The sequence below is a fragment of the Lygodium microphyllum genome, chromosome 22 (assembly GCF_053477565.2).
Source record: "Lygodium microphyllum isolate KBCC chromosome 22, Lygodium_microphyllum_v1.1.10, whole genome shotgun sequence".
NCBI classification, from domain to species: Eukaryota; Viridiplantae; Streptophyta; class Polypodiopsida; order Schizaeales; family Lygodiaceae; genus Lygodium; species Lygodium microphyllum.
The window spans coordinates 33,660,559-33,684,837 of NC_141156.1; the positions used below are offsets into that span (position 1 = coordinate 33,660,559).

The 24,279-nt window shown below is 39.7% G+C and overlaps 1 pseudogene; it reads right to left on the reverse strand.

Moving 5' to 3' along the window:
* Window positions 1-8,187: 8,187 nt before the first annotated feature.
* On the reverse strand, window positions 8,188-14,024 carry LOC148017011 (cytochrome b561, DM13 and DOMON domain-containing protein At5g54830 pseudogene; annotated as a pseudogene).
* Between the last annotated feature and the right edge of the window lie 10,255 nt (window positions 14,025-24,279).

Below are 24,279 nucleotides of genomic sequence, written 5' to 3' on the forward strand. Positions count from 1 at the left end.
ATTGTCAAATACTTCTTGGGATTTTCCAAGCATACCAGATCTGGCATACATGTCAACCAGAGCATTATTGATTAATTTCTCTTGCTCCAAACCCTCTTCCATGTAGAACAAAAGTATAAACACAACAACTAAATATGTACAAAGTATCAAATCCCACACACACAACTTTTGGGTGGATTTCACACCTCGAATGCGCAGCAATACCACATCCACCCCCTCTAATCCTGCGCATCCTCCGAATGGGCCAACTACCCATGATCGTTATCATTAAGATCCACAAACAGATCAATCTTCTTATTATGCATTTCCGGTATATCAACAAGATTATCTGTCATATCATCTGTCTCTTCCATTGGAGTTTCTTCTCGTTGCTCTTCTCTTGAAAATTCTTCCAATGCATAATCTTCATCATCTCTTTTATTGAAAATCTTGATTCTTTTTCCAACAATAAGCACTCTAAGCACTGTCCCATCCAATTCTGTCAACTCATATGTTGCATTATCAAAGACATGTGTCTGACTATGTACGGCCCAAACCATCTTTTCACCATCTTCCGAAGTGCAGTATGCTGATTTTCAAGGCTGCTATCAAAGACTAATACCCGGTCTCCCTCTTCTATTGCTCTAGGTCGCAAGCGATGCCTGCTGTCAAACCTGTCCTTATTTCTTAGTCTAGCAACCTTCAACCTCTCAATAGCTAGCTGAATATCCTCTGGTCTTCTCTCCAACTGCCGAATCCGAAGAGCTAAGAGCGCCTCCTCTCTCGTCAAATCCTCCTGCCAAGGTAAAACTGACCAAGTCAAAGCACAAGTCTCAGTCGGCATAACTGGTTTCTGACCATACATCAACTCTAACTCTGCAGGCATATATCCTGTGGTAACACTATGAGTCGTACGATCAGCCCACAAAGCAAATGGTAGAAGTCTCGGCCATTCTCCAATTCGTCCTTTGCATGCTTTGGCTAATGCTTTCACTATCGACGGATGCCCTCTTTCACTCTTCCCATTTCCCTCTGGATTGTATGCTGTGGTTAGAGCCAACTTGATTCCTAGCTGAGAGAAAAACTCCCTAGCTTCATCTGCATCCGATTCACCGCGATCCGCAGTGATCTTACCCACACAGCCATACCTGCAGAAAATTTCTTCCAATAAGAACTTACACACTACACTAGTGGTCTTCGTTCTCAAAGATCTGCCCTCAACATGATTGGTAAGATCCTCTCTAGCCAAAACAATATATCTCATCTGCCATAGACCCATAGGCATAGTAACCAAGTCAACTACCCACTTATAATAGCGGATAGGTCGGTTGAAGCTCATCTCGATGACGCACTACCGAATACATCTGGCTGTCCCTGCAAGTCTCAACAAAGTGAGAAACATCTCTATACATGCCTTTCCACCAATATTTCTCCTTGATTTTCTCATAAGTAGCCCACACTCCTCTATGACTAGCCCAAGGACTCTCATGAAACTCCCTCATCACCTGTAACTGTGTCTCTCTATCGCAGACAACCCGCAAAGGTAATCCACCTCTTTTCTTCGGATGTTTCCAAAGAAATCCGTCCTTGAGAAAATAACCATAGGCTTTCCTTCTGATTTTCTTGAATTCTTCATTTGTCCATTCATCTCTTTTGCTTAGTGTACTAAGGTACTTGCCAATCTGCAACCAATCTCCAACATAGAGTTCTTCTATGAAAGCCACAATATCATAGACATGGCAAACATGATCAACCATAGTGGCTGAAATTTCTGCACCATCCTCTTCTGCAAATAGCATCTCCTCATCATCATATCTGGCTCTAGACAGCATATCTGCCACTGGATTATCTTTCCCTGCTATGTGTTTAAATTTCGGATTTAATGACTTGATGTATGCAATCCATCTCAACATGGCTATATCCGGAGTAGAGCAACTCGTAATCATACCAATCAATGGTAAGCAATCTGTCTCTACCGCAACTGAAGCTCCAATAAAGTACTCATTGTCACATTTGAGAGCCGTAACAATCCCCAGTAACTCCCTCTTGATTTGCGGATATCTCCTCTGTCTCTCGTTTAGGACTTTCGCCCCAAACCAAATAGTATACCTGTTTCCATCTGCATCATCTTGACCCACAGCCCAACCTATGCCAATTGGACTATTGTCAACTGTCAATACAATAGGCCTTCCACAATTATAATCCGCTTTCCTGAGAGTAGGAGCAATCTGAAATAACTTCTTCAATTTTCGCATGGCTCTAGTGTGGCTCTCATCCCAATAGAATTTCTGCCCCTTTCGAAGCAGCTGATATAAACAATCTGCTATGTGTGCAAAATGAGGTATCCAAATCATATAAAACACACAAGCTCCAATGAATCTCCGTACCTCTGAAGTGGTAGAACAATACTCCGCAATCTTGCCTATAGCATTCACCTTATCAGGTGAGGGTTTCCTGCCATAATATCCACACATATGTCCAACAATGACAACCTCATTCACTCCAAAAACAGATTTTTGCCCTGAAAGTGTCAAGTTCACTTCTTCTAACCTGGCCAAAATCTTCTCACAAGCTGAAATATGATCAGCCACAAAGTATCTGCATCCCTACTCATTTAGACTCTCATTTTTTTCTTCTTCTGCACACCCCTTAATGGGCACATCATCCAAGAAAGGCATAGTAAGCTGAGGTATATAATCACGAAGAACCTTATGCATGGCATTCATCATATGCGCAACAGAATTAGTGGCACCCTGAGGCAAGGTACACATCCTGACAAGCCCAATAGGAGTTCTCATGGTGGTTATGTCCCTGCTTTCCAAATCCAGCTGAAACTAATCATATCCCGAATACAAATCACCTAAAGAATAGATGGCACGTCCAGAAATGCTTCTGCAAACTCATCCACAACTGGACCTATACCAACATTCCTGATAGTAACTCTGTTTATTGGCTGCATGTCCTATATAAATCGGAGAGTACCATTCTTCTTTGGAACTGTAAACCACCTATTTGAGTATGGTGCAGATGAAGGCTCTAGGATTCCCATCCTGATTTTCTCATTCAACAAATCAATCAGCTTTTGCAGGTGTGCTTTAGGCACTGGAATAGGTCGGAGATTCCATGGAATATGAGGAATAGTAAAGATCACCATAGGAGCAACAATATCAGGATTCAGACATCCAATCTCATGCGAAAAAAAAGCAAACCCCTTTCCATGCCGCTCAAGTATCTCCTGAAAGCATTTCTTCTCTGTGGGTAGCAAGAAATCACCATTTCCAATTTTCAATTCAGCAAGAGTCTCTGCTGAAAATTTATGGCCTATATGCTTCGGATTCCTCAAAATTGGCTGTTTGGTAGCCCTCTCTATTTGCTGATCACTGCCAGGTGGAAGCGGTACAGCTACCGGCTTCACCTTCTTATCCACAGTTTTGCATTTCGTGTGAACCCTAGCTTCATTATGATCCTTTGCATTATTCAAATCTTGCTGTAAATCAACAATTCTGCACTCCAATGGCTGAATATCCTCAGCCCTCTGCTCTATGGACTGCATATAAACAGCCCTAAACTCTGGATGCTAAAATATTTCAGCAGTAAACTCTGTTGGCTGAAAGTTTTCAGCCCTCTTTGTCTCTGTAAGCTTATCATAATTAGCTGGAAACTCTGTTTGCTGAATTTCTTCAGCACTCAACAGTTTTTGCTGAGCCACCTTAGCCTCTGACTCAATCTGTGACACAAAATCTGCAATTTCATGAAACATGTCCAAGGATTGCACTAATACATTACTGTGACAACTCTGCATATCAGTTTTCAGCATATCCCCCATCTCTTCCATCGTATCTGCACAAATCATATTGTCATACATCCCATCTATGTGCTCATCATCCTCTAAAATTCCTGCATTTTTCAAAATTTTCTCATTCCTGCATATGTACTGCCTGGCAGCTCTAGGCAACCTAGAAGTCTTCTGATAACTCATCAAACTATTTGCTAAAATCCCAACAAAACCGGAGGAGAAAACACTACTGCCAGGAGGCGAGAACTCCAATCTCCTCTGCTCTGTACCACCGTCGTCTCGCGAAACGGCGGTACCTAATGAAAACCCGAATCCCTCATTGTGGGCAAAGGTGCATCTCTGAGAGTATCCCTGTTTCTAACATGGTTCACACACACAGTCATAAACTGTACTGCCCTCATGCCATCTTTACTGCGAATCCGTGCATAAGCAGATCCATCATCCATTACCTTTATTTCCATGCACATCTCTATGATGAATGGCTGTCCAAGAATTATGGGATAAGAGCATGAATCCTACACAAAGACTCATATGCCACCCATGCTCTACATCCATAAGCCATCTGTTACTCTCATAAACTCCACGAACTATAAGATTAATCTCTGAACCATGATCCACCAATGCAACATAAGGCACCTTTTTCTTTCCAATTTTTACCATCATCTCTGTAGTTGCCCTAGCCCAATGACTCCGCGAAAAGTGACTACGTGGTATCAAAACAGGCTCATCAGTTTCAGCATAATGCATAGGCTGAACCCTCTTCTCTATCTGTGGAAAAACAGAAGCATTCTCAACCAAAACCTCATCCTCATCCTCATCCAACTCCCTAATCCAAACTCCCTGTGTATCAGTAGTAGGCAATGCATGTCTTTTCCTCTTCAGGACCTCCTGAAACTGATCTTGAAACTCTCTTTTCGAGATGCCCAAAACCTCAGAAATAGTGAAAGTCACCTCACTGCCAAGTATCTTGTCATTAAAGATTTTCTTCATGTCTGTAGATGTCTCAATATCGGACATCAATCTAAACCCTAGCTGCTTTCTCTCTCTAGGCTCTTGCCTCTTTTCTCTCTTTTGAGTATCTTCCATCTGTCGTTCTGGCCGTGGTCTCAAAGACGGTCCTGCAGTAGGTGGAGTAACAAACTCACCCCCTCTAGTCTTTTTAGCTGCACTTGGATTTTCTTCATCCCTCTTACGCTTCTCCTCAACAAGTAAATCTACTCCCTGAGACTTAGCCAAGTAGGCATAAATAGAGTACCTGTCAATAGGCGAATCCCAACCTGTCTCTGATCTGATGCTAGAGCCTGCATTAGTCAAAACAGTTTGCTGAATTTTTCCCTTGTTTGCAGTCTCCATAGCATAAGTCCATAATGCTGACTGATTCTCTAATCCCTTCTCAATCTGGACTCCATATGCAGAAGCATCTCCTCTAGCTGTCACATAAGAAGTACGCGTAGCCATGTCATCCACTAACTTCTTCATTCCGCCTTTTCCAAAGTTGGTAGCAAGCGGAGCTCCTGTTTCAGTCAACCAAATCTTACCATCTTGTCCCCAAAATACCAAATTCTTCCTCGCATCCTGAAAAGATTCACAATCCCTGCAATGCAGATGATCCGTACTATCACACCAAATACATCTCGGTCTCTCCTAGGTCCACTAGGAGCACTCCTAGGAGCAGTAGGAGCACTAGAAGAAATAGTAGGCGCAGTTGAAGCAAAATGTTCTTTCAATTTTCCCACCAACTCCGCTTTAACTGACTCCAGTGTCAAATCCGTTATGCCTTTGATTATGTCATCAAGAGAGGTAGGCACCGATGGAGCAGATGGTTTTGGAGCAGAAGGTGTAGGCATTGGTCGTGGAACAGGAGGAATAGGAGGAGTGGAAACAATAGGCACTGGCATAGGCCAAGAAATTGGCTGAGGAGGAGAAGAGATAACAGGGATAGAAGCAGGAATAGGAGCAGAAGATGGTGTTGGTGTCATAGAACCATTCTGTAGGCGGGCCTCCATATCCTCCTCTTGGTCAAAGTCGAGACTGCATCCTGGGCATCCTGCCAATCCGTTTTAAGTCCCATAGGCTTCGTGCGATCCTCAAGAAGCTCTCCCAATTCTTCCAGAAGAGCAGGATCTGCAGCTTGCAAGAAAAGCTCAACTTTCTCAACATCCAATGCTCTTTGTTCAATAGCATCAAGCTGACTATACCTCTCTTCAAATTCTCGAATCAACTCTGAAACAATTAGAACTTTGTTTGGCATGTAGACCCACTCTCAGAATGACCGCCGTGTAGCCATCCCAAAGTCCTCAAGGAAATACTCTTCTTTCAGGGCCTTCTTAAAATCTTGCCAATGTGTATTTTGAATAAAAAGATCAGTCACTTTTGCCCTCAAGGCGGGTGTGACAAGACGAAGGAAGTACTTACTCATAAGTCCAGCTGGAACTCCAAAAAACCCCATCTTGATCTCATATGTCTTCAAATATGCTGAAACATTACGATCATCAAATAGCTTCTTCTCATTCTCAACTGCTTCAATAGCTTTAGTCGCGCTGTTTGCATTCTCCTGCTCCGAATATAGTTGCCTTTGCTGAGACAACTGTTGTTGATGCAATTGTTGCTGCTGCTGCATATACAATTATGTCTGCTGATTTTGAAGCTGCATATACATGGATATATTCTGCAAAATCTGCTTTAGATCATCTATTGAAGTACTTGATGCAGCAATCATTGATGGAGTTGAAGTAGAGGACGCAGCTGGAATTGTAGAAGAGGCTGAAACAGATGCTGAAGTATCTCCCATCCTGAAATTTCTGCGACGCTTTCACGTCGAGTTCACCAAAGATGTCGAAGGATTTGCCAAAGCAAAGCAAAGTCGTGTCTACAGAAGACCTTGACTAATTTCAGGATAGAAGATCAACAAGTATGCGAATAAGCAAGATGAGAGGATTTGTGAGCAGCATCAACCAAAGGATGGATCCATGGACCCACAGTCTTAACAATAAACCCACAGGGAAAGGAAAATAACTGATCTTCTCAAAGCAAGAGTTTGTGAGTCTTATCAGAAATGATGCAGCCCTCCAAACAGTTTACAATTCTGTGCCATTTAGTATCTGCATAAGAAAATATCATGATCTTCAACAGTTTGTCATCAGTGTAGTACACACCAGGTCCTCCTGTGCTTGATTCATGTTGCTGCTACCCATCTCATGTTCATGTCCTCCATATTTAATGTTGCAGGATATCAATCCTATCAAAACATACACTGTCTGTGACTAGTTCAGAACTGCATGGTCTCTACTTCTCACAACCAGGTCGCCATCTTGTGGTAAAGCAGTTTCAACCGTTACTGTGGACAGCTCTTCATATTATAGCAGATTTAAATGTACACTAGTGGATGCCTACAAAATGGCAGTTACAGCAGACCCAATGTGCATAGCTGAATACTGACAAAAAGGTTACTCACAGTGTCTCTGAGAACTCACTTGTCCTCAGTCAAAAGCTCAGACTTTAGTTTAAGTATAGCTGGCATGCCTCAAAAGAACTTTAAGCAAAAGGGTTCTTGTAAGCCTCCTTGTTTGCCTGAACAATGACATTGTCTAGAGCACCGGTTCCATGCTCCTGAATGTACTACTCCAATGACTCACGAGCTTGGGGGTTCAATAGCTCCAAGAATTTCCTTTGCAACTCACTCAAGCTCCTTTTCAATGCTGTTTCCTGCTTCAGGAGATTCCCTCGTATCAGCGACTCATACACATGATGGGCTCCTCGAAAAGGGGGAAGTACTAGCCAGCATGCACATGACAGTTTCAATAAGTTCCAGAAAGGTAACCATGCAAAAATAGGGGCTGCCACAATCTCGACAAAGGTCAAGGAAGAGTACAGGATCCAGTATGTGAGCCATTGTTGATCATCCTCTATCGACTCACTTTCGATGACCTGGACTGATGCATACAAAGGATAGAGAAGCATTAGCAGGGGCCAGCAGCAGCCATGGGCGTGCGTTCCAAGAGCCCCTCCCTAGATTGCATTCCTTTCTCTTTTGCAGCAGCACTATGTTTCAACTTGGCAGCCTTTGCAAATGTTGATGGCGCAGACAGTGAGTTGGCTTGTCACATCAAATCTTTGATCTCCGACAGCAACTACTGTTCTGCGAAGTGCAGCTTCTTATACTTCTAAGGCACTGACAGAGACGCCATCAATCGTTGTCAGGATGGAGACTACATAGGAGATTTGACTCTTCAATTGTGTCATGATTCGGCTCTTCAATTGCGTCATGATTCAGCTCTTCAATTGCGGCACCTTCCTGCAGTCATGTTTGCTGATGCCGTCAGCTTCATCTTCAAAGGTCGTCCTCATCACCTTCAATGTTGTCTTCAGAGCTCTTCTTCGTCGCTTCATCATTGCTTCTCTCGGTTTCTCCTTCAGCTTCGTTCTGTTTTTCCCCCTCTTGGTGTGGCCCAGGAATCCAATTCAGATGAACCATCTTTTTCTTCCTCTGCACCCTTGATTCCCTGCTCTCGTAAAAGCTCCTCCATTTTCTGCCTGTTTTTTTCTCTTGCTTTTTCTCCCCTTCCGACTAGTAAAGCAGCCCCAAAATTGGCTTTTCTACCCACTAGAAAAGCTTCCTGAACTGGTCCAATTTTCATACACCCTATATACACATGAGGCTTGGCTCTCTGTTTTCCTAAGGCTGACCCAAGCATGCCAAGATTTACATAAACATCATCATCAACTTTGATGTAGAAATCTGCATCCCACATCCAGATGAGCCTTTTCCTTGACGTTCGTTCACTGCTGTTGGCTGATTTTTTTTTTGAACAGAAAAATGCATTCAGAGGTTGCCAAGAGGCAAGAATAATTGCTAATAAGCCAAATTTCACGTGCCAAGAATGAAGATGGAAATCACGAAGCTCAGCTACAACGAATAGCACACCTAGCAGCATCACTACAACCCCTGAATACTATGAGTAAACGTGGATCTGGTACCAACCATCATCCTTTAGATGTTTCAAATACCTTGAAGCCAAGACTCCACCTGGAAATAGTAGAGCCCAGGCCAAAAACATGATGAATCCATGGACTGCCAATACAGATCTTAACTCCTGTTCTGCTTCAGCTAACCCCTTCGTCAAATAGATAGACATGTACTTGTTGCTACTCAATGAATGCATGTTCATGTCTGTGAGCTGATTAGCTTTCCATTGTGTTTCCAAGGCTCATACTACTTTGAGTGGAATCAATGGGTCTATGATGTTCCTACATTCTGAACGTCCACTACAATCAAGGTCTATTGGCCTGCTGAATTGAAATGTCAGCACACCATTTTGTTGCATACATGTGACATCCGTCAGATTTTCTTTCGTGGGATGAATGCTAGATGGTTCTCTACCATCTATCCAATATGTAGAGACATGGCAAACATCCGTTTCCAACCAACCCACATATGCAAATGTATTTACCATTTTTTTCTCCAAATCCTATTGCAACATAACCACTTTTCTTCTGTGCTTGTACTACAAATGAGATCCCTGAGTCTGTCAACATCCAGAACAAGGCTACCATGTGATCAGCAAGAAAAGCACTACTGTTATACATATCAGCTAAGCCCCCATCTACAACCTGGACGTTCCAGCCCATCTTCTTATGAAAGTAGGACTGATAAAAGACCTCATCAGGCGTCAAGCGATTAGGCTGCCACTTTAGTTCATATGGGCTTGCAGGTACTCCATGTGCATCTGGTCCTCCTGCAAACAGGGTTGCATTTGCAATAGATGGACCTCCAACAGGGTCATTGGTGATGCAAAAAGCTACATCATGTCCTGCTTGGATGGAGAATGTAACTGGTACTCCTCTTTCAACTTTCAACACAGGAGCCTCTGGTGCGCAGATCGGTCGTTGTATGCTCACGTAGTGAATCCCGGAAGGTCCCCAAGAACAATGAACTCTACTTTTTGCACAAGTTACAAGGTAAAAAGCATGAATGACAAGAGCAAGAGACCAATTGGGTGCAATCTCCCCCCATGCCTTGTGTGAGTGCTTCACAAAGCATATATTTTATGTATATTCCATCTTCATGCTCAATCATAGCCCAATTTACAAAAATATATCAAGCTTTTAGCTTTTGAGTTTGCTTTTACAAAAATAGGAATAAAGCTAATGGACGGTGCCCATAGAGTCTGGCACGCCCAATACAATTTCCAAAAAGAAATAACATATCCGTGCGCATGGGTGCATACAAAATAATAATAAATAATCGATGCCTCAATAGACATGACAAAATATAGGCGTGGCGCCTATCAAAATATAATCCATAGATCGAATACTCGCTATCCACCAATGCTTTCCTCCACCACTGCTGCTATCTCTACACATCAACTGAAGCATTCACAATCGTTAGTAAAATAATACAATTAAACCAACAAAAGTGAATACCTAGCAGTCTTCAGCTACATAAATAAATCAACTGGTTAGAAATAAATCCTAATCTTAATTTATTATGAGTGCGCACTCTAAACTCATAAACGTTTATTAATTTAATATGTATTTTGCGGAATCACCCACGTACAAACTAAATTAATGAAACGCCTGAAAAGGACAGGCGTCCCCATCAACTTCTCGCACAAAGAATCCACTTTGTATATGAGCCCCGGTCATCAAAGTTTACGGAATCCATCGTAAAACCTCACGGAATCCACCGTGGCACGGAATCCACCGTGAAATATGCCTCCTGGCATTATACCCCCGGGGTGGGATAGCAATTAACCTCAATTGCTATTAGCTCAATGTGGAGCTAAGAGAGTGGGGAAAGCATTTAAGTCTCTAGCGTGCATCCATTGTGCTTCCTCTACAGGATGGTTCTTAAATTTAACTAGATATCTAAAATACCTTCGGCTAGTTCTAGTGGTCATAAAGTCAGTGTCTATGATAACTTCTGGTTCAAGTATTTTAGTATCTTCCTCTAATAAAGGTGGATTTTAATAAACAGTGTGTACAGGTAATTGGCCTCTAAATGGTCTCAATAAACTAATGTGAAATGTGTTGTGAATTTTCCAATGAGGTAGTAATTCTAACTTGAATGCATTGTCATTAATTTTATGAATGATCCTAAATGGTCCATAGAATCTAGGGGCTAATTTGACAACTGGATGTCTATCTACACTTTGCAGTCTACGTTTTTCTATTCTCAGCCAAACATAATCATCAACTTTGAAATTCATTGCTTGCCTTTTCTTGTTGGCTTGTTTGGTATATGATTGCTGGGCTTTAGCAATCATATCTTTAACTTCATAAAAAATAGTGTTATGCATACTAGCAGTATCATCAGCACTTTGAATTCTATTTGACAAAGATGCAACAAGTGTAGATAATCGATATCCATAAATGACTTCAAACGGTGCTTTCTTTGTAGATGTGTGTGGTGTATTGTTATATGCAAACTGTAGTAAATGCAAATGAGTGTCCCATGTCTGAGATTTAGAAATAGTATATGCACGTAAAAGATCTAGAATTGTGCTGTTAGTGGCTTCTGTTTGTCCATTAGTTTCTGGATGAAATGCAGATGAGAAATCAATCTTTGTGCCTAGATTAGCAAACAGGATAATCCAAAAGTTGTTACAAAATCTAGAATCACGATCTGAAATAATAACTTTTGGCAATCCATGGTTAGTAAAAATAGTTTTCAAAAATAATTGTGCTGCTTGTGATGCTGTTAAAGTTTTCTTACATGGAATGAAATATGCTTGTTTACTAAATCTATCTACAACTGTCCAAATCATATCATGGTTAGATTTAGTATTTGGTAAACCAGTAATGAAATCCATAGAAATTTGTTCCCAAGGTTTAGATGGAATAGACAAAGGCATAAGTAATCCATACTGTTTACCATGATGTCTCTTAACTCTTTGACAAATCAAACATTCAGAAACGAAGTTAGATACATCAGCATCCATATGCGGCCAATAAAAATCTTCAGTTAACATACGTAAGGTAGATATGATACCTCTATGACCTTGATATGGAGGACAATGAATTTCATTCAAAACAAAAGATCGGAATGGAATTGTAACACACAGTCTCTTTTCAAAAAACATAAATCCATCATTATATGACAATGAATCAATAGGAATGAAATTATTTTGAACTAATTTATTCCAATCAGAATGAAAAGTAATATCTTGCTGATATGTATCTTTCATAGCAATCAAAGAATCAAAAGATATGACAGAAATATAATGAATGGCAGGTCTTCTACTCAATGCATCAGCCACTACATTTTCTTTTCCGGGTTGGTATTGAATGATAGGATGAAAACTTTGAATAAAGGAGGCCCATTTGATATGACGGTCAGAGATTTGGGGTTGGCTAAGTAAATGTCTAATACTTTGATAATCGGTCTTAATCATAAATTCTGAACCCATTAAGTAGTGTTTCCTTTGTCTTAATGCTTGTACAACTGCTAATAGTTCTTTGTCATATGTGGAATATTTCAGCTCAAAGGGTTTCAGCTTACAACTAGAATATGATATAGGATGATTGTCTTGCATAAGTACGGCTCCTATTCCTGTTCCACTAGCATCGGTCACTACTAGAAAGAATGGTCTATTAAAATCAGGCAATTGTAGAACAGGGGCATGGGTTAATGCATGTTTCAGTAAATCAAAGGATTTCTGTTGATTTTCGGTCCATTGATAAACAATTCCTTTCTTCAGAAGTTTGGTTAATGGTAATGCAAGTAATGAAAAATTACGTACAAACTTCCTATAGAAACTAGCAAGACCAAGGAATGAGCGTAACTCATGCACGTTTTTAGGTACAAGCCAATTCAATATTGCATCAATTTTCTTAGGATCAACTTTAATTCCATCAGATGATACAATATGACCTAAATACTCAATTTCTGTTTTAAAGAATTCACTCTTTTCAGGATTTGCATACAATTGATTTTCTTTCAATAACTGAAAAACCAATGACAAATGCTCATAATGTTCTTTCTCATTTTGACTAAACACCAAATGCACGAGATGGGTAGCCATTGGAAGCTCTTGATCTCAACTCCGCTCTGATACCACTGGTGTGCAGATTGGTCGCTGTATGCTCACGTAGTGAATCCCGGAAGGTCCCCAAGAACAATGAACTCTACTTTTTGCACAAGTTACAAGGTAAAAAGCATGAATGACAAGAGCAAGAGACCAATTGGGTGCAATCTCCCCCCATGCCTTGTGTGAGCACTTCACAAAGCATGTATTTTATGTATATTCCATCTTCATGCTCAATAATAGCCCAATTTACAAAAATATATCAAGCTTTTAGCTTTTGAGTTTGCTTTTACAAAAATAGGAATAAAGCTAATGGACGGTGCCCATAGAGTCTGGCATGCCCAATACAATGTCCAAATAGAAATAACATATCCGTGCGCATGGGCGCATATAAAATAATAATAAATAATCGATGCCTCAATAGACATGACAAAATATAGGCGTGGCGCCTATCAAAATATAATCCATAGATCGAATACTTGCTATCCACCAATGCTTTTCTCCGCCACTAGTGCTATCTCTACACATCAACTGAAGCATTCACAATCGTTAGTAAAATAATACAATTAAACCGACAAAAGTGAATACCTAGCAGTCTTCAGCTACATAAATAAATCAACTGGTTAGAAATAAATCCTAACCTTAATTTATTACGAGTGCGCACTCTAAACTCATAAACGTTTATTAATTTAATATGTATTTTGCGGAATCACCCGCTATGGAATCACCCACGTACAGACTAAATTAATGAAACGCCCGAAAAGGACAGGCATCCCCATCAATTGCTCGCACAAAGAATCCACTTTGTATATGAGCCCCGGTCATCAAAGTTTACGGAATCCACCGTAAAACCTCACGGAATCCACCGTGGCACGGAATCCACCGTGGCACGGAATCCACCGTGAAATATGCCTCCTGGCATCAGCCTCAATCTTGTTAAGATATAAAACTTTGTCAGGATTAGGAGGATTTGGATAATGGGTCGCCCTTTTTGAGCTTCGAAGTTGCTTCCACTAGTCTGTTCTTTAGTGAAATCCATGTTCAACATATCTCAAATCTTTCATGCACATAGAAGCTTTCAAGGCACAAGCAATAGTGACAACATCTGGACAGACACCCTCTAATTGCATGTGATGATAAAAAGCAAGTGCCTTGACAAATGGTCCATGTTCTGCATATCCTTTCATAAGTGTCGTCCAGGATACGACATCTTGATCTGACATATTGTCAAATACTTCTTAGGCTTTTCCAAGCATATCAGATTTTGCATACATGTCAACCAGAGCATTATTGATTAATTTCTCTTGCTCCAAACCCTCTTCCACGTAGAACAAAAGTATAAACACAACAACTAAATATGTACAAAGTATCAAATCCCACACACACAACTTTTGGGTGGATTTCACACCTCGAATGCGCAGCAATACGACAGCGGTCGTGCGGTGATCAAAGCTCCTTAATATTTCGAGCAAAAATATTACATTTTCCTCCATCAAAATCTCAATATCGGTATTTCTTTACTTTTATTAATGACTTCTATGGATACACCATTTTTTTTCTCTTGTGACACAAATCAAAAGCTTTATCATCTGTTAAGCAATATCAAAAAGTTGCAAAACTTCATACATGTCATTGTATGAAAAAAATTCACAGTGATAATGGTGGAGAATACATTTCAAATGATTTTGATGTTTACTATAATAATCACGGTATTCATAATTAATATATGGTTTCCAGGGTGGTTCCTAGGGACTCTCCTCAACAAAATGATATTGTTGGACATAAAAACATGACTATTTTCAATGCCATGCAATATATGCTCATTCATTCCAGCTTATCTTGATGTTTCTAGGCTGAAGCAATCTTAACAATAGTAGTTATACAAAATCATTTTTGTACAAATGTTCCTTCTGGAAAAATACTGATGAGTGAAACTCCTATTGTTTCATATTTTTGAACTTTTGGATATATTGCTTATATTTATGTACCCAAAGAGACTTGCAAAAAACTTGATCCTCCCGTTTTGAAAGTTATTTTGATTGGATATTCAACTTTTTCAAAGGGACATAAGTTTTATGATCCATCTTCGAAGAAGCTAATCATATGTTGTGATGCTTTCCAATGAGGTAGCATGTGGTCTCAGGAGGATACTGGGCGCACGTGGTTACTAGAGGACATTGATGATACAAATTCATTACTCGCTTGTTTTCCTTTTCTATATGATGATGAACATCCTTCATCGGATAATATTGACTCTTCAAATTAGGATTCACAACCTGCACCTGTTACTGTTGATGATGACCTTGATGTTGATCTTTCACTTGATAATGAGCATGGCACTTTCCATGTTTATGATGTTGATATTCTTAAGAATGCTCTCAATATTTGTGAAGCCTGTCTCTTGTAGTGATGCCATGCCATCCATACAAAGTAAAAAATGGCAAGAGGCCATGGAAATTGAGTATGAATCTCTTCTCTCTAAAGATACATGGGTTCTAACTGAGTTACCACCTAGATGTATTGCCATTAAATGCAACTGGGTTTATAAGAATAAAAGAAAAGTAGATGGAACATTTGAAAAATTCAAAGCAAGTATAGTTTCCATAGGTTTCTCAAAAATTGCAACAATTGATTATCAAGAAACTTTCTCACCTATTATTCTTGTATTACCAGTATTCAGGTCTTGTTTTCTTGTTAATTTTTATTTGGAGGTTCACCAAATGGATGTGAAAAGTGCTTTTCTTAATGGAAATTTAAAGAAAGAGATATACATGGAGCAACCAGAGGGATTTATAGTCAAACATACGAAAAATCTTACTTGCAGACTTCATTGGGCACTCTATGGTCTCAAACAATCTTCATGAGCTGGGTATCAAAATATTGATCTCTTCCTTACAAAACAAGTTTTTATCTCTTGTTCTTCAAATCCTAACTTATATGTCAAGTGTTGCAATGATAGTTTTTTAATTCTTACTCTATATGTGAATGATACAATACTTGTTTCTAACAATCTCAACTTCCTTCAACAAGTAAAGAAGGTTTTATCTTCTGCATTTGACATGGTCAATCTTGGAGACACACTCATGTCTTGGTATTCAGATTCAATGCTATCGAGAAAAGGGTGTTTTATTACTGCGTCAAACAAAGTTCATTGAAGATATTATTCAAAAGTTTGGTTTGGATTCTAAACATCCTGGTAGTACTCCTTGTCTTGTGAGTTCTACCATGAGATGTGTGGAATTTGATAGTGAAGGTGGAGGGGATTCTAGGTCAATGGAAAATGGACATTGGAAGCCATCGGCATGATAATGGAGCAGTTGGAATCCCTTGACAAGTTTTGGTAGTAGCTTTCCTAGCAAGTCAGTTAGGCAGAAAGAGTTAGTACCAAAATCATGGAACACCCAAAAGGGATCACTCTATTAGAATTTTAGCTTGCTTGGGAGCTTTCCCATCTAGGTCTTTAAGAGCAAGATGAGTTGGCACTTTTGGAAGACTTGTTTCTTTAGAAAGGCTATTAACTTGATGCTTTTTCTAGGCTTGGACTTTGAATAAGATATAAGCATTGTGGATCTAGTCTTCTTCTAGTAGGGTGAGGGCTTCCATTCAGAAGGGAAGAGATTCCTTCGGGATGAACCATCCTTGTATCACGATCTATAGACTGGGTACTATATACTCTAGAGGTGTGATGTCTTCTAGGCTTTAAATGCCGATTTGTAAGGTGTCATTTTGGTAATGGCCTTGGAAGAAGTACGATAGGCTCATAATGCAGTTGGGAGCTCAGTATCCCAGTCTTTTTGATTTTGACATGCAAATTCAGTTAAAATTGTACAAAGCACTTTGTTTGTGGATTCTTCTAAGACATTACCTTGTAGATAATATAGTGATGACTTTTTTTGCATGATGAGAAAAATGAAAGTTAGTTCTTTGATGACCTTATTAACAAAATGTGTACCTGGATCACTAGCCAATTCAATGGGAGTACCATACCAAATGAAAATATCATTGAATAAGCATTTGGCAACCGATTTGGTAGTCTTATCTTGGAGATCCCATGCTTCCACCAATTTGGTATAGTAGTTAGTTTTTGCTGTCATGATGTACTTACTATTATTGTATGTGGTTGTTGGGGAGATTGGACCAACAAAGTTGAGACCTCTTTTTTGAAAGGGTTCCAAGGGGAGGATTGGTTTGAAGCGATAAGTGATCTGTGGTGCCTCATTATTGACCTAGCCTTTTCTAAGTATCACATTGCTGGACAAACTTACATGCATCATCATGCATGGTAGACCACTGTAAGCTAGCTTGGTAGATTTTTCAAATGGTCACATCAGTCGTAAATGGCAGGCTGAAACCACTAATTGTTGAGCTTTCTCCAGAATCGTAGACTACTCTACTGGTAAGAGTAATCTTTGTAGCACTCTAGATAGGGTGCAGTGATACAATTGGCCCATGATGGCCTCAACACATTGACTCTAGAGAGCCAGCCATTTTTTTTAATCCTTCTAAAGATGGCCAAAGGCACTCTAGTCTCCAGGAAGGTCAATATTTCCTCATACTATATTCATGCTGGACTAGGTGATTCAGGCTTAGATTCATTTGGTTTTGCTAGAAATATGTGGACATCCAAGAAATCATCATTGACATGTATTGGTGCTTCTTGAGAATCTAGGTAGTAGGAAAGAAAGTTAGCGATCACATGTTGAGTTCCTAGTCGATGTATCACTTTGTACTTAAATTCGTGTAACAATAGAATCCACCTTGCTAATCTTCATGACACATTTTGTTTCTTAACTAGATAAACCAAGATTGAGTGATCCACATTAAAAACAAAAGCATGCCCTGGTAAATAATGCCAAAATTTTTGTGATAGAATAGATCATGCCTAGGCATTCTCTTTCAATAACGAAGTAACTCTTCTGTGGATCAAATAATCTCTGCCTAGCATAGAAGACTAGGTGAAACCACCAATTGGAATCTTCCTGCAAGAGAACATTGCCAATAGCCACATCAAAAGCATCATCGAAGACATGAAACGGTTTATTTCAATTCGGGGGAATCACTAGGAGCTTAGGATAATAGTACCTTGAGGTGTCAAAATGTTAGATCTACCTCCTCATTCCACTAAAAAGAAGATTTTTCCATATGTGCCAACTAATTCAAGGGAACCACTAAATGTTCTAAGAGTCACAGGTAACATCCATGCCACCAAATTCGTCCCAAGAATCAAAGAACTGTTGATGGTGAATCTATTATAGTACCCTACATGATGGTTATCACCTTTGTGGTGTTGACAACAATGGCATCTTTGGAAATAAACTTACCTCTCAACATCTTGTCAAACACAATTAGAGCCGTGTTAGGTGGAGTATGACTATCCCAGAGACATTGAAGTCATCTAAAAATACTTTCATAAAATCACTCATATACGAGTTAGCCCTCCTCCTCTTTCTTTGGAGGTTTATCTAGCCAACTCCATTGTACATATTTCTCACTGATCTACAAAACATTAAAGAGGCACCATGGTTGTAGAGCTCTAATGTCCTTTCGAAACTTCTCTTTCTCATCATCACTTAATCCTTCCACCACGTTGACTGCTTTTGCCATAGCTCGGCCTGCAATGCAGTGACAGAGGGGTAACATCTTACAAGAACACAATAATCTTGAGTTGATTGTGGTAGATAGTGAGATTTTCTTTACCCCTTATTGTGAGTAACCCTTCCTTGGTGGAGCCAAGGCCTTCCCAACAAGAGGCAACAATCCTTGCATGTAGGATCCATATTCAAAGCAACTAAAAAACCAAGAAGTCAATGGTTGTAACTTCCAAAAGCACAAAGCAAATGATGCCAAGCAGTCACCCTTTGTTGATTTGCTATCCTTACTAGAAATGGGGCTAGTTCCCAATCCATTGATCCCAATTCTTGGCAGGCTGCTAAGGTGACAATATTGACACTAGATCAGCAAGACATTTTGAATAACTCTATCCTCCTTGTACCGAATAGGGAGTAATGGAATTGTCAGATTAGAAAATGGGCTTGAGAGTACTGGCTCCTACTTGATCCTTTAAACTATCTTCTTCAAAGTTGTTGCAGTGATTGCTATACTTGGGATTTTGGTAATATTGGTCAATTGGGCTAGATAAGCTTTAGTAGGTGATCCTTGAAACCTAGTACAATATTTAAATGATCTCCTAATCAAACAATGATATTAACTAGTCCCCATCTGGTTGATTCTTTGGATGAGTCTAGAACAACTGCAACACACTTGGCTATTTCATTCTACTTTGAAGGGCTCAGCTCAGAATGGGTCTTCTAACACTAGCTCACTTTGGGATTAGCTTTTGGGGTCTAACTATGCTTCTTTTTTAGATGATCTTCTAGATTCTTTTCTTGCTACTTGCTTGGATGAACTTCAAGTATATTTCTTTTCTATTTACCATGATATTGGTCAAGATGCTTGCCTTTGTCAATACCAAGCTGAACATCTAGGTGCTAATTTTAGTGCTATTCTGAGATAACCTTCTAAATGTGTAAACTATAGATGACTCCTTGTACTGTATGAGTTCCTTGCCTTTGGGGATGCAACTTTGGTGATACCATTGGGTTGTGAATGAGGCCTCCTTTGCAACTTGCTTGTTTTTATCTTCCTATGGGGATGGTATGCCCTAGATATTCTCGTGCTCGAGCTTTGACTTCATAGTTTTTGGGCCTATAGTGGTTCTTTGGTTGTGCAAATTCCATCCTAAACTTGGGTGTGGACTTAACTTCATACTTGTTTGTGATCCATGAACCTATGAGATTTGTGCCTCTTGATGCTAGCTATATTGCTAAGAGTGTAGTGCAACTACCATCCATTCCTAACAAGGCTATATTGCTAAGAGTGTAGTGCAACTACCATCCATTCCTTTCAAGGCTTTATCATCTCGATCACCATTGTGCTATGGAGGAGTCTTCCTCACACCTGAATTTCTTCGCCATGTTCTAGGTTGAACATTAGGACCAAAACTCAATACCATATATTTCATTTTCATTCGGTTCCTCCTCTCTTTTCCATCTTGGTACTCAATGGAAAACTCTCCCTTGTTTTTCCCCCAAAGAACCTAAGGGTTTTATTGTTTCTTCCTTGTAAGTTTTTCTAGATTGGATTACTATGTTGACATACAACTCTGATAGCTCTTTGATTTTAACTACGTTGTCTTTAGGCATGGTTGTTGGGGCTTGCCCTTGTTGTCTATAGGCATCATATACCTAGGCTTTTAGACACTCCAATCGCTAGAGTCCTTCCTATATAACGAAGAGATAATGTTTAGAAAATGGCTGAAAATTATCATTGGCCTCTTCCTCCCCTACTACATGTGCCATGGGTGGCCACCATTGAGTTGTTGATACTCCTAATTTGTGTAAGCTATTGCAGGCATCCACGCTTGATTGGTAGACATAGGATTCTATTGGCTAGACTGGGATGCTTGGGTACCTTGCTATCCTCCAGGGTGGACCATCTAATAGTCGCTATTGTGCTGGTAGTAGTCCGTTTTTTGAGTGGCCATATTACAAATGCTACGCCACTAGTAATTCAAGTTGCATTCAATGTGGACATGGCCTGGATTATTGCATTGTGTACACCATAGATTTTTGGCCTCTTTTTTTTGAGTGCCCTTTTTTGGATTTCTTTTCATTCTCTTTCTTCTTGAACTTTTTGGGCTTTTTTCCCTCCTTGTCCTTGGAGTAATCTTCCTCATTCTACCTCTATATCTGAATTAGAGTCCAAAACATTGGTGTCATCATCGTGGTTCTTTTGAATTGACTTTGTGAAATTTTTTCATGAGATACAAGTCAGGACCCACCCAATATCCATGCTTACACATGGCTTCTCATAATGGGGGCCTTACAACTTAGAGCACCATGGATCATTAGTGGAACCTTATGAGGGTGGAGCATTGAGCATACCTAACAAGGAGATGGTGCCATTTGATGTTTTTCAACCCTAGACCACTGTGCTTGGCCCAAAGCCAAAACTACATTGGGCCAACCTTGTGAATATGTATGGATTCAGCCTACTGCATAAAGAAATGTTGATCATGGTTGCCATGCGTAATTGGGTCTGAGTTTCATTGCCACAATGCAAAGTGTAGTCATACTCACAACCAAGACACCTGGATGACAACATCCTAATCTACACTCAGCATGTGAGCTGCAGAGATAGATAAAGTTAAAACAATATGGAGGGACCAACTCTATTACTATCATAGCAATCTGGATGGTAGTTAAAGAATGGGTCATCAATCTAGAATGCAGATAGTGTGACATTCTAGGTGGGCCATCAATGTTCAGTTGCTACCCATATCATGATCTTTTCTTGCATCGAAGATTCAAATATAATGACGTTGTGAGGCTCATTGATTTGAGCAAGAAAGTTGACAGTGTAAGCAACATTAAATTGGTGGATGAATGTTTCTAGATCCTCTTGAGAAGATCCAAAGAACTTTGGGAATGAGATGTTGGTTTGGTGGTGGGCCATTCTATTAAGAATTGAAATTTAGAAATGAGGTATTGGTGGGATAACAACTAGATGATAAAAAGTAAAGAAATGACCTATTAGCTTCAATGGAGTAGTAGGAGCGATTGGCAAGGGTGCAAATTTACTTCCATTCCTAGGAGTAGAGTGAGGATGACACTTTCATAGCACAATCAAGGGGAGTGCAATTTGTGGGATGCATCATTCCTGAGGATAGGAGCCTCAAGAGTGTAGAAATTACATGGCACAGTATTGGACATTATTTGAGCAAGGAGTAGAGAACACACATCAAATATGAGAAGAATACAGATTGATTTAATTTCAAATGAACAACTAAAAAGATGGCTCTATCCACTTGTGTACTTCCACTGTGAAGCTTAGATGATGATCCAAACATACGATAGGCGAAGAACTTAAGGGCAGCTGGAAGAACTTTGATTAGGTGGTGAGAGATAGATTGATGATGGATTTGTATGGGTCTTCCTTTTATAACCTGGGAAGGCAGTTTGGTCGGGCTATCTAACCATATTATAAACCTTCCCGCTACCCCCAAATACCAAAATAGGGGTGCCTAATGACTCCCACACCCTGTAACTCAATGCTACCTTGACTTTCTACTACTAGCATAGCTACTCTATCTAACCCAAAGGCTAGATTTACAAATGTTACCTTTTTCCATCCGATCACATAGACCTCATTTGAGATACAAGCCAGGACCCACCAAATATCCGTGCTCATACATGGTTTCTCATAATGGGGGCCTTACAACTTAGAGCACCATGGATTATTAGTGGCACCTTACGAGGGTGGAGCATTGAGCATACCTTTGCTAGATAGTAGTTGACTTTAACCATGGATTGAAATAATGGAGGACGTTATAGCCAAGGGAGGGTTAACAGGAGGCATTGCAAGACTATATCTTAGGAAGACAAGTGATCACCTCCTAGTTATAGACTGAAGGTAGATGGTGTTCCCATTTCTTAGGCCCTATTTGATCAATGGAGAGGCATAACTAAACTCCCTTGACCAACAAAACAAGATTGGTTAGAGGGGGAATATTGCTTGTTTGCCGATGTGACAGTTTGGACTTTTGTGAGACTGCAGTTTCGTTTGGGTTTATCGAGAATGGTTCCAAAGTGATGAAATCGTAGGTAGCACTGGCCTGTTTATGTTCCAAAGTGGAAGCAGAGTGAGAGAGAAAGGAGATTGTATGATGATGGTAAAGCACTTCAAGGCTCGCAGATGTAGAAGATGCGCGCTATATATCTCGAGGTCATCCGTTCTCCAACCCCAAATTTTTAATGCACATAGTCAAGTCGATCATACATTCTATCCATTTGATTTCTTGTAATCAGAACTCCTATTGTCATCTTTCTTGCTTTACTTTGATAATTGTGATTGAGTATCACCACCTAATGCAGATGCCATCAAACCTGCCTTCCTCATTAGTGTCTAAATACACTATCCATTAGTGTTTGACTACGAGAGTGTTATATGAAAGTGAGAGAATTGACATATAATCACATACAAGTACTTGATGGGCACATCCTCTAGGGAGTCAAAATTCCAGCATTGATCCCTATTTGCACTTTTTGAAGTTCCACATCATGCTCTCAAGGAGGTTTTGTCTTCTCCCTTTGCTGAACAGCAACACACGTTTCATGCCTTTCTTGTGAAGTCAATGTCAAGGATCCACCTGCATGCTTGACGAAAATTCTGAAAAATTATGAGGGAATTGCTCCAAAAGCTACGGGGTTTCAACCAAGGTTTGAGAAAATATTTCTAAGGAGGAGGAAGAAAATCCTTTTCATCATCATCATCGGAGAAGGAGATATCTTCTATTGAGATGGTAATTTATACATATATTGAAAATATATCATTGTATTTTGAGAAATGTGAGCAAGATTTATTTCCTTCTTCTAAAAATCAAGAAGGAAACTTTCCAGATGAACAAGTGCTAGGTCCAAGTGGACCTGTCTTTTCCTGAATCTTGGTTTCACCCATTGAGTAGGGCAAAAGGATTCTCTTTCAACTTGACAACATTTTCAAATAATTGTTAGGAAATTACTTCAAAAGGTATGGGGTTTCAACCAAGTAGCGAGAAAGGATTCCCATAAAGGTAAGTTGGAAAGGCACCATTCATATAGATACAAGTGACCATTGCACTGTAATAGGTGTCATTTCATATGCCACAATTTAGTGATTTATGTAACAATCCTTAAAACTTTGAACCAAGGGCTTTCCCAAGTCTACCACTTACCTAGAGTACCAAAAGGTTTTCTTGTGAGTCTCACAGCTTGTGTTTTATATTCCTTGTAGTGCATATGTAATCGCAAACCAATCCAAATGGTTTAACTCATCTAGGACTACTAAAGTCAATTCCATAGAGGCAAATCTAAAATATGCAATAAATTCAATCAATACCATATAGGCACCACAAATAGAGTGCCATTGGTTGACAAGTAAACATGATGAAGAAGAACAAGAGGTTGGTGGTAATATAGGTTTGGTACTATTTATTGTTCACCATAATAACTTGGCTATAGGGTTTATTCCATTTATGCTAATGTTACAATTTCAATAGTGTGCCGCATATGCTATGGAACTCTATGGAAACGAGATTCTAGTTGCGAATTAGTGCATGAAGGACATGAATAACATACTTAGAGTAATAAAAGCAAGCACTAAGAGAACTCAAGGCATATATAAATCCTCATAGTAGGAAATTGAATTCAAAGAAGGTGATTTAGTGCACCTTATGTAATTTCATTCTGAGTTTATGAAAGATGGACCATATAGAAAATGTTTCCCAAGCATAGCCAACCGAACTTCATTACTCCCAAAGATATGATTACTTGCTTATATCTAGTTTCATGACAACTAGATGGCCAAGATAACCTAGTTGGTAAGGACATTGTTGAGATGATTTAGCCACCATGGGTTTCCCCATGTGAAGGTATTTCGCGA